Source organism: Varroa jacobsoni, unplaced genomic scaffold, assembly GCF_002532875.2.
Source record: "Varroa jacobsoni isolate VJ856 unplaced genomic scaffold, vjacob_1.0 scaffold_1327, whole genome shotgun sequence".
NCBI classification, from domain to species: domain Eukaryota; kingdom Metazoa; phylum Arthropoda; class Arachnida; order Mesostigmata; family Varroidae; genus Varroa; species Varroa jacobsoni.
This window is the reverse complement of record NW_019214229.1, coordinates 197793-208090: the sequence shown is the minus strand read 5'-3', so window position 1 is coordinate 208090 and position 10298 is coordinate 197793. Positions and strand designations below refer to the sequence as shown.

At 39.5% G+C, this 10298-nt stretch overlaps 1 protein-coding gene across 3 annotated transcripts in view; it reads right to left on the bottom strand.

Moving 5' to 3' along the window:
* LOC111268882 (uncharacterized) overlaps positions 1–1398 on the bottom strand; it is a 24843-nt gene extending 23445 nt beyond the window's left edge. For all 3 annotated transcript variants that reach the window (XR_015314393.1, XR_002685437.2, XM_086971849.1), the window contains exon 1: positions 1–1398. This exon is cut by the window's left edge. The gene's annotated coding sequence lies outside the window, so the exon portion shown is untranslated.
* Between the last annotated feature and the right edge of the window lie 8900 nt (positions 1399–10298).

The following is a 10298-nucleotide window of genomic DNA, read 5'->3' as shown; positions in this document are numbered from 1 at the left end:
GCCGCCAGCGCAGCAGCCCGCGTCACCGACCATAAATCGTTGCCGAACGCTTCATATGATTCGTAATAATGATAATAGTACCGATAGTAATAACGGCGACGGAATGCACAACGTATGTGTACTCTAGGCAAACACGCAAGTAATACGGATGAGCGAGCAAGACTGGATTCTGTTTTGTTCATTTTCATGATAACAATTATCTCGCGTGTTACGTTACTCGTTTGTGGTTCCTTGTAACATAGACGACTTATATATTTTATGTATCGACATTCCGCCGTACAGCCGTTCCGTCGGTTGTGTCATCTTCAATAGTAACACAGAACAATAAATTCGTAGAGATATCATGGAAGACGGCTGTAGTAAACACGTGAAGAGGCATCACCATAGTTGAGAAATAATTGAAATAGCCTTTCGTCACGATACAGTTAACTTCTGATTTGCAACAGATTAACATCATCATTAGTCTAATAATCGGTGCAGGATCATAACTTTACAAATTATCACAAATAAAGCTATGCAAGCAACTGTGGCTACCGCGTTCAGGTAGCCTGATGATGAGTCGGTTTCTAAGGCACCTCCGTAGCGGCAGACGCAAAGTTCTCGGTCTTCAGCAGACTAAACGCGCGGTTTCACAGCGCCTAACGGTCTGCTGCTGGCAGCTGTCGCTAACAGGAATACAAAAACCCTAGAGTCATAGGATCACCAGCCATCATCTGTGACGACAACAATAGCTATAACCTAGTAACAACAATACCCTGGTATTCATCAAATGATCATAATACCGACGAGAGAAAGAGAAGCTTCGCTGTCATTGTTTGATTGTTAGAATTGATTGTCATCTGGACAGTGGTATTGAGAGCTGGCGTGACTAACGGTTATGCAATGCGTTGTTACCATGATTAAATCCAATCCAATGATTTTGCTACTATCCGTTCCTGCTGCGTAAGTTTTCCTGTTCTGGACATTTGGGTTTAATGTGTTCACATCTTTCGAGTGATTATTCATTGTTTGGTAATTGAACGATGGAATGTATTAAACTGAACTTAAATCGAACTTACTTAGAAACCACAACAAGAACCACCATGACGATGATGATGATGATGATCGAATTCACGTCGGCTCGTCTGATTCTGCATTGAAACAGCGGGTCGCCCGCAGGAGTAACTTGTAGCAGCCGTGCGGGCCTGAGCCGCTGTAGCAGATGATTCAGCTCTAATCTCTGCTATATGAAGAGAGAAAGAAACTATAAATATTACGAGGATATTAATTCTAGTTGAAGTACGCATATGAGCAGATATCTCTTAAAGCCCTATTCGTTTCTGTAGGAAAAACCTTATAATAGAGTTTATAGTAGGCGTCGAATGGAATAAACCTTTAAATAAAACCGTTTTACGTCATTGTAAATTGATCTGATCTTCATTTAAGTGCACGCTTTAGCTTAAGAATACCCTACACGGTGATTTGAATAGGGAGTTTTCAATCGTGAAAATCAGGGCTCGATCCCCAGTTCAGTGATTTTACATCTTCAAGCCTAGTGATTTTACATCTTCAGGCTTTTCAGCTTCTCAGTTTTAGTTTAACGCAAGTCTCATTGCAATCTTCTCCGAAACAATAAGCTCCCTTTTCGATTTCCGAGATCTGTTGCCTATTAATCTGGTCAGTCTTAATATAGCAATCGCATATGACTTTTGGAGTGAGTAACAATGGTGTTCCAGTGTGTGCTTGTACAATTACGATGGTTTGCTTCGGGCTATTATTGCGGTACTAAGCTGAAATAAATTACCTTCAACTGATCTGAGTTCGTGCAAACTGGTCCTTAGCGCATCGCACCCACTTGGCGTTAGGTGACGCTACCGACGCAATGGAAATCATTTCAGGTAGCCTATAGGCTAATGCGAAGAGCTGTCCATGAAACTTTCTTACTTCATAATTAAAATTCTTGAACAAGATTATAAATCAACAAAAAAATGGCACCACATGTGTCAGGAGTTCTACTGCAAGCATAGATGGATCACTGACGTCGTCACTAAATTGATATAAATAGTTTTTCCTTTTATTATTAAGAGTCAACCCGGATCGATTTGAAACGACGATTTTTGCTTTTTTCTTTTTGGCAGCTTTTTGAGATTTGGCCTTTTTTCTAGATTGACAATATTTAGAGTTAACGCTAGGTTGCGCTAGATCACCGAGCAGGTGTTCATTGCGTGTATTCGGTAGTGCTATAAGGTAAGTGTAGGTATCATTTTCAACTATATATTACTGTTGTGTTAATATCTATATTTAAAACTGTTCAGCGGATCACACAAATAAAATGGCCTGGCAAAGGTTGTAGGTAATTGGTTCCTCAAAAATGAGAAGGACAATGTTCCATGTGAAGGTATAGGAACAAACACACACAATTATGTCAGTCGGCAAGCACGTCCCGTCACCTTTTTGATTGATGATGGCAAATAGTATGTAGTGGATGTCGAAGTTCAAATTGATCGGACTCCCAAACGAAAGATACAGAGAGTAGAGCTAAGTGAAAAAGATAAGGTGGGATTGACCAGCACCATCGACGATAGAAGAGCACCCATTTTCCTCATCGATGATGATCTGCGGATAACCTGTCCTGCAGTGATCTTCTTCCACGGTTCTTCGAGTACTTGTTACCGAAACAGGCAATATTTACGGAACAAATTCAAGCTTATACTAGCAAAGAGATAGTTTTCCATGCTTGATTTCTTGTGAAGCCTTCGATCATCAGTCTTTATCATATGTACACTCTGGTCCTACAGAACCATTTATTCTCGGAAAAACTGTGTAGAGTCGGCAGCAGAAAACATATCGGAACGGAAACGTCAAATCAGAACGATAAAACCCTGAAGAGGCGGCGAACGGCCGCAAAGGTTGGAAAGGTGGTCGTCAGAGAGGACCTTGCGAACGGCTACAACGGGAAGAAACTAAAGGCAGATAGAACAAACATGTGATGAGAGATGTAGGATACCATTTAACAGTATCGCATTAAGGACACATTTAGGCCATCAGGGACCAACAAGGGTAGTTTTAAAGCACCAGGGGATCCGATAGGCTTGATTTGGCTGAAGAAGATTCTGAATCTACAGAGTAGGATCAACAGTGAGGAAGGAGACCACAGGACATCCAGGATGGAGAGGCTGCTCAGGTAATAGAAACAGGAGCTTTGGGGGGTGGTAGTGATCGTTTACGGGCCTATAAGTCTGCTCTTCTGCAATACTAGTGAGCTCTTGGCCTTTTTTCACGTCTATCGGGTACCCCCTTCTTTAGCTGCGCCTTCTCCCTCACGCATTTTTCGCAATGCACGCTCTGAAAGCACAACCACTGGCTATGAGCAGGAAGGGGGTATTTTATGATCGGGAATTAACGACGATGTCCTGTTACAGCAAAACGCGATGACACCTTATAAAAATTAGGAAATTCTTTTACCTTTCGGAACAGCATTGCTGTAGTTCGCGCGGCCTGATGTTCTTCTACCAAAACCACTATCCGTAATGACAGTATGGTTGCGTGGCTGAGAGACCAATCGGAATCTGCTTTTCCGCTGGAGGGGCACGTTCGACCTGTAAAATGGTGGCAGCCATTTGAGGAGAAAGCTTGGGTGCCAGTCAAAGAACTGCTTCTGGTGCATCTGTTGCTGCTTGTTTGCCACCATCGTATGGTGGTGCTGGTAGTAAACACACATGAGCTCGCTAACGTATTCTGTATAATAAGGCAGCAAAAAAGTCGGCCACAGCGTAAGACGGACGGGATTGAAAAGGGTAGTTAGAGGGGAGTATTGCATGAGTATATCTGCTGCCACATAGGGTATTTCGTTTCGATGGCAAGGGCGCAACGCTGCGGCTTACGGGGACCAGCTGTTGAGATCACTGCCACGGGGATTATCTTAGCCGGACCAGCAGTTCTTCGAAGACAAGCAGTTCGAAGTAGGGCCTACGCTTTCCGTTCTCAGCCTGGCAGTCATCGGCCATCAGGCAACCACTGGCTTTTCTGACTGTAATGTGTTTACTTATATTATTAGCTGTGTTGCGTTCAAGCACGCCGACTCATCCTGTTGTAGCTTTTGCTGCTGCCACCGATAGTGTTGCCATCCTGCAGGGTAGCAAGTTAGATCCATTGAACCGGGAAGAAGAGAGGAAGAGAAAGATTCGGAGTTCCAGACTAGGTGCTAGGGATTGTCTTGCATAGTACGGCTTGACTCTGTGATGTAGCAGTAACATATTAGTTTATCCCAGCTAGCTAGTTAAGATGCCATCTTGGCTAAGCCATATTAGTTTCCTTACGAGCGGGAAAACATCATTGCATCGGTATGAGAACAGTGAAATTGTTTCACAAAACCTAGCAGATAATGAATCAACAAAATCTGTCAAGCATTGAGTGTACTACGATCGAGTGTATATACAGCTGCACTCACGGAGTGGTTTCTGCCAGGCCATTGATTCGTGCTGGCCTAGTTATTTTGCGGGCCTTGTATTAGGGGCGTTGTATTATGGAGGTTTTCAGGTAACTTTAGGCTTTCAATTAAAAGTTATTCTTAATACTGCAGTTTTAATGAGCTAGGTATACTCAGACCTTTGTCATATTTGTGAGCCGGAGTGTGTGAAGACTGTTGAAATGTATGTCGATAATTGGTATCTATGGATCCATGCGACCTTTTGAGAACTGACCATCCGATATAGATACATGCTTATTAACTGTTTCGTTCACGAAATGCCAGCGTTCTTTTAATAACAAGAAAAGCACAGTTTCTTACATTTATTTGTCAAATGGCCAGGGCCAACAACACTGCACCCAGGTGCTTTGTATCTGATCTAATTTTGGAAATATTATTCCATAGGCAATACAAACGTACAAGGTGTCTTCAAGTACCGATTCATGTTAGGCGCTGTAACTGTGTTTACCACATATTTATAAGCTGCTGGCTTGCTTTTGTTATAGAAAAAGTCCGTAGGCATTGACCAAATTTTGTTACCTGGTCTCTATACATCATAACAAAATGCTCGCTTGCCCGTGTTGGAGCAATATGTCGAATATATTGTTGGCAAGCGTTCTCTCCATGGGCGTTTGACTTTCCCACAAGTCCTGCCGTCAATTATATCTTGAAAGTAACTTTAGATCCAGCTTTGATTTAGGTGCGTTCTAGGAAAAGGATCTAAAAGAAAAGTTTCTATTTAGGAAAACTCGATTTGATTTAGCATTTAACTGACACAACTTTATAGAAAACCAACAACAATAGAAGAGACTTTGATAATTTCTCAAAAAGGACACCTGCGTCAAAAAACGCATTATAATATTGTGGCTTTATTAAGGGTTACAAGGTTTTCGCGACAATAAATTGTCTATCGTTTTTAGAAATGTAAAATTTTACCACTATAAAGGGTTATTATTTCAGGATAGTTTTCAATTGCCAACATGACTGTGAGGAAATTGAAAATTGATCACGGTGTAGGAAAATGGTCACCAAATAGGCATCGTTCAGCATGATCCCGCTTTTATCTGATCTCTAAATGGTATGCAACTTTTAATGGAAGCGCCTCTCTGCCTCCAGCTCTCCTGATGAAAAGATGCCTGCCCGAACATGAAGAATGCCTTATAAGCTCATACGACAGCAACAAATAGTATTTTTTTCAATATATTTTTAGAAATACGTATTAAACTGTACATGTCGTAAGGACTCGTTGTTGGTAAGGGTCTATAGTAATCTGAATTTTTGCTATGTTTATACGTCAAGTATACTCATGCATATGTGCTTGTTAATCATCTGGGCAATCGTTTCCTCGATCTACAGGAACGCGTGCGAGTGTGTGGTGGATAGAGGTCAAAATTAAGTTTCTCAAATCTCTGAGGTAAATGCGTTTCCACAACTGTTTAATTTGTTCGCATATTAGTATTGCTCATCAGTTTCAGCTCTGTACATAGCTTGACTAATGTGACCCATCTGTTTCTCTTTTTTAGCAAGAAAAAAGGAAAGACGCCGTGATTTTCTAGGTTGTTTTCCGTTGATTAAGTTTTCTTTTATTACCGGTAAGAAGATCGATGACTTTTCACTTTAAGAAGAGTTCGGCTGGCATTTGGAAAAGATCAATAAAATTTAAACATTCGACTGTTAAGTTCGTTTGAATATATGAACGGATCTCTTTTTAGCTGAGCCCTTAAATTGTGGATGAAATGAAATAAATTCCACAAAGTTTACAAGTCGATAAAATGGTTTTTGGGAGTTATTAACCTGAACAGTGATCAGTGGGTTATTGCAGCTGGCAAAAAAACAACTTACTGCAGCGCTTGTGAAGTACTGCAATTTCGGGCCCCAAAAACGAGGCCTCCCGTTATAGTAATACTATAACGGGAGACCTCGTTTGCTCTACACATGTCTGACTAGTTCTTTTCAGAGCTTCAATTTTGCGGTTAACGTAATGCCAATAGGCGGGCGCATACACGAATGACTTGTTCGACTTTAATTGAACCTAGGTGACTCTGGTGTAGTATTTTTAGCAATTTAGCTTGTAGTTCTTTTACACCGAAAGGGTTTACTCGATCGCTGAAGCAGTGATATAAATTGTTCAATAGTATATTGGCACACCAGTTTCCGTTAGTTAAAAACTATGTACCATTTACGGATTCTAATTCTGACTCAATCAAGCGTTACCGAAATAATGTAGGGAACTTTTAAGGTATCATTATGTATATGTTCCTCGATTCTCAGTAAGAATCAGTCAACTGGTGAAGAATACCAATTACTAGATCCTTGTGGCGTATCTTGAAATGATAGCCTGGAAGTCGAATGGCTCAACCGTAAAGGCGATTGGCTGTGCAAAATAGAAGCTCTCTAAAAACCGTTAGGCGCTATCTTCGGTTTTAATGAAAGAAGATATTTTCTTCTAGAGATATATATTTCTGTATATAAGCTGTTAAAATGCAAACACTACTTGTATGGCACGTTTGTACCATTTTAGAATGTATGATAAATTACAGCTCCATTAAATTATATTAACTTCTATCTGCTGCGATCACATTAGGTAGGTCAGGATTAAAATGAATAAATAATAGATCTAACTGAAGAAGTTCCTTAGTCTGATCCAAAGAGTATTGGTATTCGTCAGTCTATTCGCTTCTCTCCATAGAGAATAAAAAAAACTTAATGTAGATCTTTTTCTAGTCCGACTTGTTAATAAACTTCACTTGTTTTAGCTGCTTAAATATATCACCGCAACAGGTCGATTATGGAAGCAATAAACGACCTGTTGCTGTGTTGTGTGACGGTTCAGTGTTAAATAAGCACTTTCTTTGTTGTCCAAAATTTCCAAAAATCCAAAAAGAGTGCAATTTTGTTACTAGCTTCATCACCCACTTATTTAGACGTAACGTCATCTATGACCTCGGGTGCTGTCAACTCACCCGAAGCCCTAGACACTATCTTCACTGGTTTCCCTGTACATTTTTAATGTGTAGCATAGGATTTTCTTAAGTATATATATCTTCGGCACTTTAATAGATTTTTCATATCAGTCACTTTGAATATATATGGACTATCATATTTAGTTTCTGCAATTTTGCCCAATCATCCAAAATTAATAATTGTAGCATCTGATGACTAAGGCGGATAATTTTACCATTAATTTTGACCATTCTGTATATACAAATATTAAATCTATAGATAAAAATGATAAGTCTTTTACTAAAAAGTATGGATTTCGAAACGTCAGATCCAACAGCCGACTTAGAAATTATACGGGAAAAAGTTGATCATATCGCTCAGTTATCTAATATGCACTAATACACCAGATGGTTTAGAGCAGGTTGTAAACGTGCCTGCATCTAAAAATGTATCGTGTATGTATGTGTACAATAATTCTTCAGGATCATTGCACATTACTGGAATATACTGAAAAAAATCCGTGGACTTCTCTATGATAGACTGCTTTAAAGGTTCGTCGTCCGGAGGTCCACGTCCTTTAGATCCTTCAGTCTGAGTAGACAAAAGAGATCCCTGAATGAGCCTAAAAGGTCCCGTTAGCAGGCCTGGTACTCGCAATTAAGGTTGCCATCGACGCCAACTTATTTGACGCTAGTGTCGTAATATAGCATCAGTAGCCAAATAGCTCGAGATATTTTATACAGCGCGTTAGTTGGTCAATAAAACTACGTGGTAAAAACAAACACTGGCGCTTGTTTTTGTGGGTGAAGGCTTATTTAGGTTCGATAGTAAAAAGAGAAACCCAGTTCACACCGATTTGCAATATGAAAAATTTGATCTTATCGTCCGTCAAAGTAGTAACGGAACAGTTGCGTACAGAGTAAAGACTAGTTGTCTGCAAATTGCGATAATCTGGATCATCGGTGTACTTTGCATTGTACATCCATAACATTTAACATGATCCTATTTCTTTCTGGCTGTATAACATCATAAAAAGTCCCTTGTTGCTCTGGCTGATAGAACGATACCTGCTTGAGAGTGAAGCAGCCTGGAAACGCCCTGTTAGCTTTGAGCAGACCCAACCCACACATACCGATAGATCCAGCAATCAGGTTATTGTTAGTAAACATACGTTAATTTGATGAAAAATGCTTATGAGGCCTAATATTGGCTTTACTTTTATTTGAAAAGTACATAATTTTGTTTAAATGAAGTACTTCGCATTGGGGCTTGTTGGATGTGCAACCTATAACAGGTGCGAAAAACGGCCCCGAATATAACATAGCATCGCTCCTAAGTAATGTATGTTCTCGTATGTGTAGAAAAGGTATTAAAACCCCAATTTTCTTATATTATTTTCTCTTACTTCTAGTGACAATATTATATCTAGACAGTTGCTCAAAAGTATTGCCCTAGTGCTGTCCTTAGAATAGCTTATCTCACTGTTTACTGTTACGTAAGCTTAAAATATACGCAAAAGTACGTATAACACACCTTTATTCTAAATTGTTAGCCAGTTGAAAAAATTCTACTTATACAACCCATATTTCAAATAGGTTTGATGTTATTTTAAAGCCCGTTAGTCTTTATCATGTCTATTTCAGATATGAAGCTCAGCGTTTATCTAGCGTTTCATGTCATACTGATTATGGGACTATTAGTTCACTATATATGTATATAGGCTTTGTAAATATTGAAACGGCACAATAAAAGGTTATAAATAGCAAATCTGTCGGCAAGCATGACTTTCATAAGGTGCTCTGTCCTATTGCTTACTGACTGGTCGACGAAAGTTGTCTGGATACTAAGCTAAAATAGATAATTTTCCGATGCTGTTTAAAATCGATCATACTAACTTGGCCAAAAATGACTTCAAGTGATTTGTTCTGTATATGTAAAAAAAAAATATCTGAATAAAAAAAAATAGCTGATACCTAAGCTGTGCCTTCAGCTTAAGTATCAGTTATTATTAGAGAGGCAGCCGGAAGAAAAACGATAAATGGTAGCTGAAAATTTACTAACAAAGTATACCGGTAGTGTTCTTTGGTATTCAATTGAGAGCCGTAGGCTTGCACACACCCGCATTGCTCACGTCTAGGCCTATTAACACACTGTTACCGTAAGCAATTGTAGTTTTTAGTATATGGGACGCGCATGCTTCCGTCTACGTATTATATTAAATATACGAAAACAAGTTTCGATAATTTCTATCTTGTCAATAAGCGACACTCGTTGACCAACGCGAAAACGTCCGTGTCGAGAAGTATCCGCTAATTACGATCATCGAAATCGTACGAAAGCCACTGAGCGTCGGTTTTAGAAATCAGTCTATTTTCTTGACTTCATTAGTTCCCATGTTATACTAAATTTGATGGTTATTTTATAAACATTTCTATCCACAATTCGGTTCTATATATATATTCGATAAAGGTCATCTACAATTGCGTCCTGAGCACGCAGCCACTATTGCTAAATGCTTACACTTTTTTAGGTTCAACCTTGCGTCGAAACGCTATTGTCGCCCGCAACAACGAAGGATGGCAGGCCACTTATCTGCCTGCAGACGTCTATTATTTTCACTATAGCTAACCACGGAAACAGTTAAGTTATAGTTATTAAATACATAATGATACTTGCTTAAACAACGAATTAATTTATTATATCTACGACCTTTTTCCATCTTCTAACCTATTTATTGGGTTCTTCTCGTCAGAAACCACCAGGTCTGGTGTTGAAGGACTTTCGAGATCCTCTTCACCGTCAAATGTAGCGTTACTAACATAATTCTACACTGGTCGAACATCAGGTTTGGAGAATGATGCAACGGATGCAAAAAGCCTACCATTCAGGCTGTCATGGAGCGACAAAG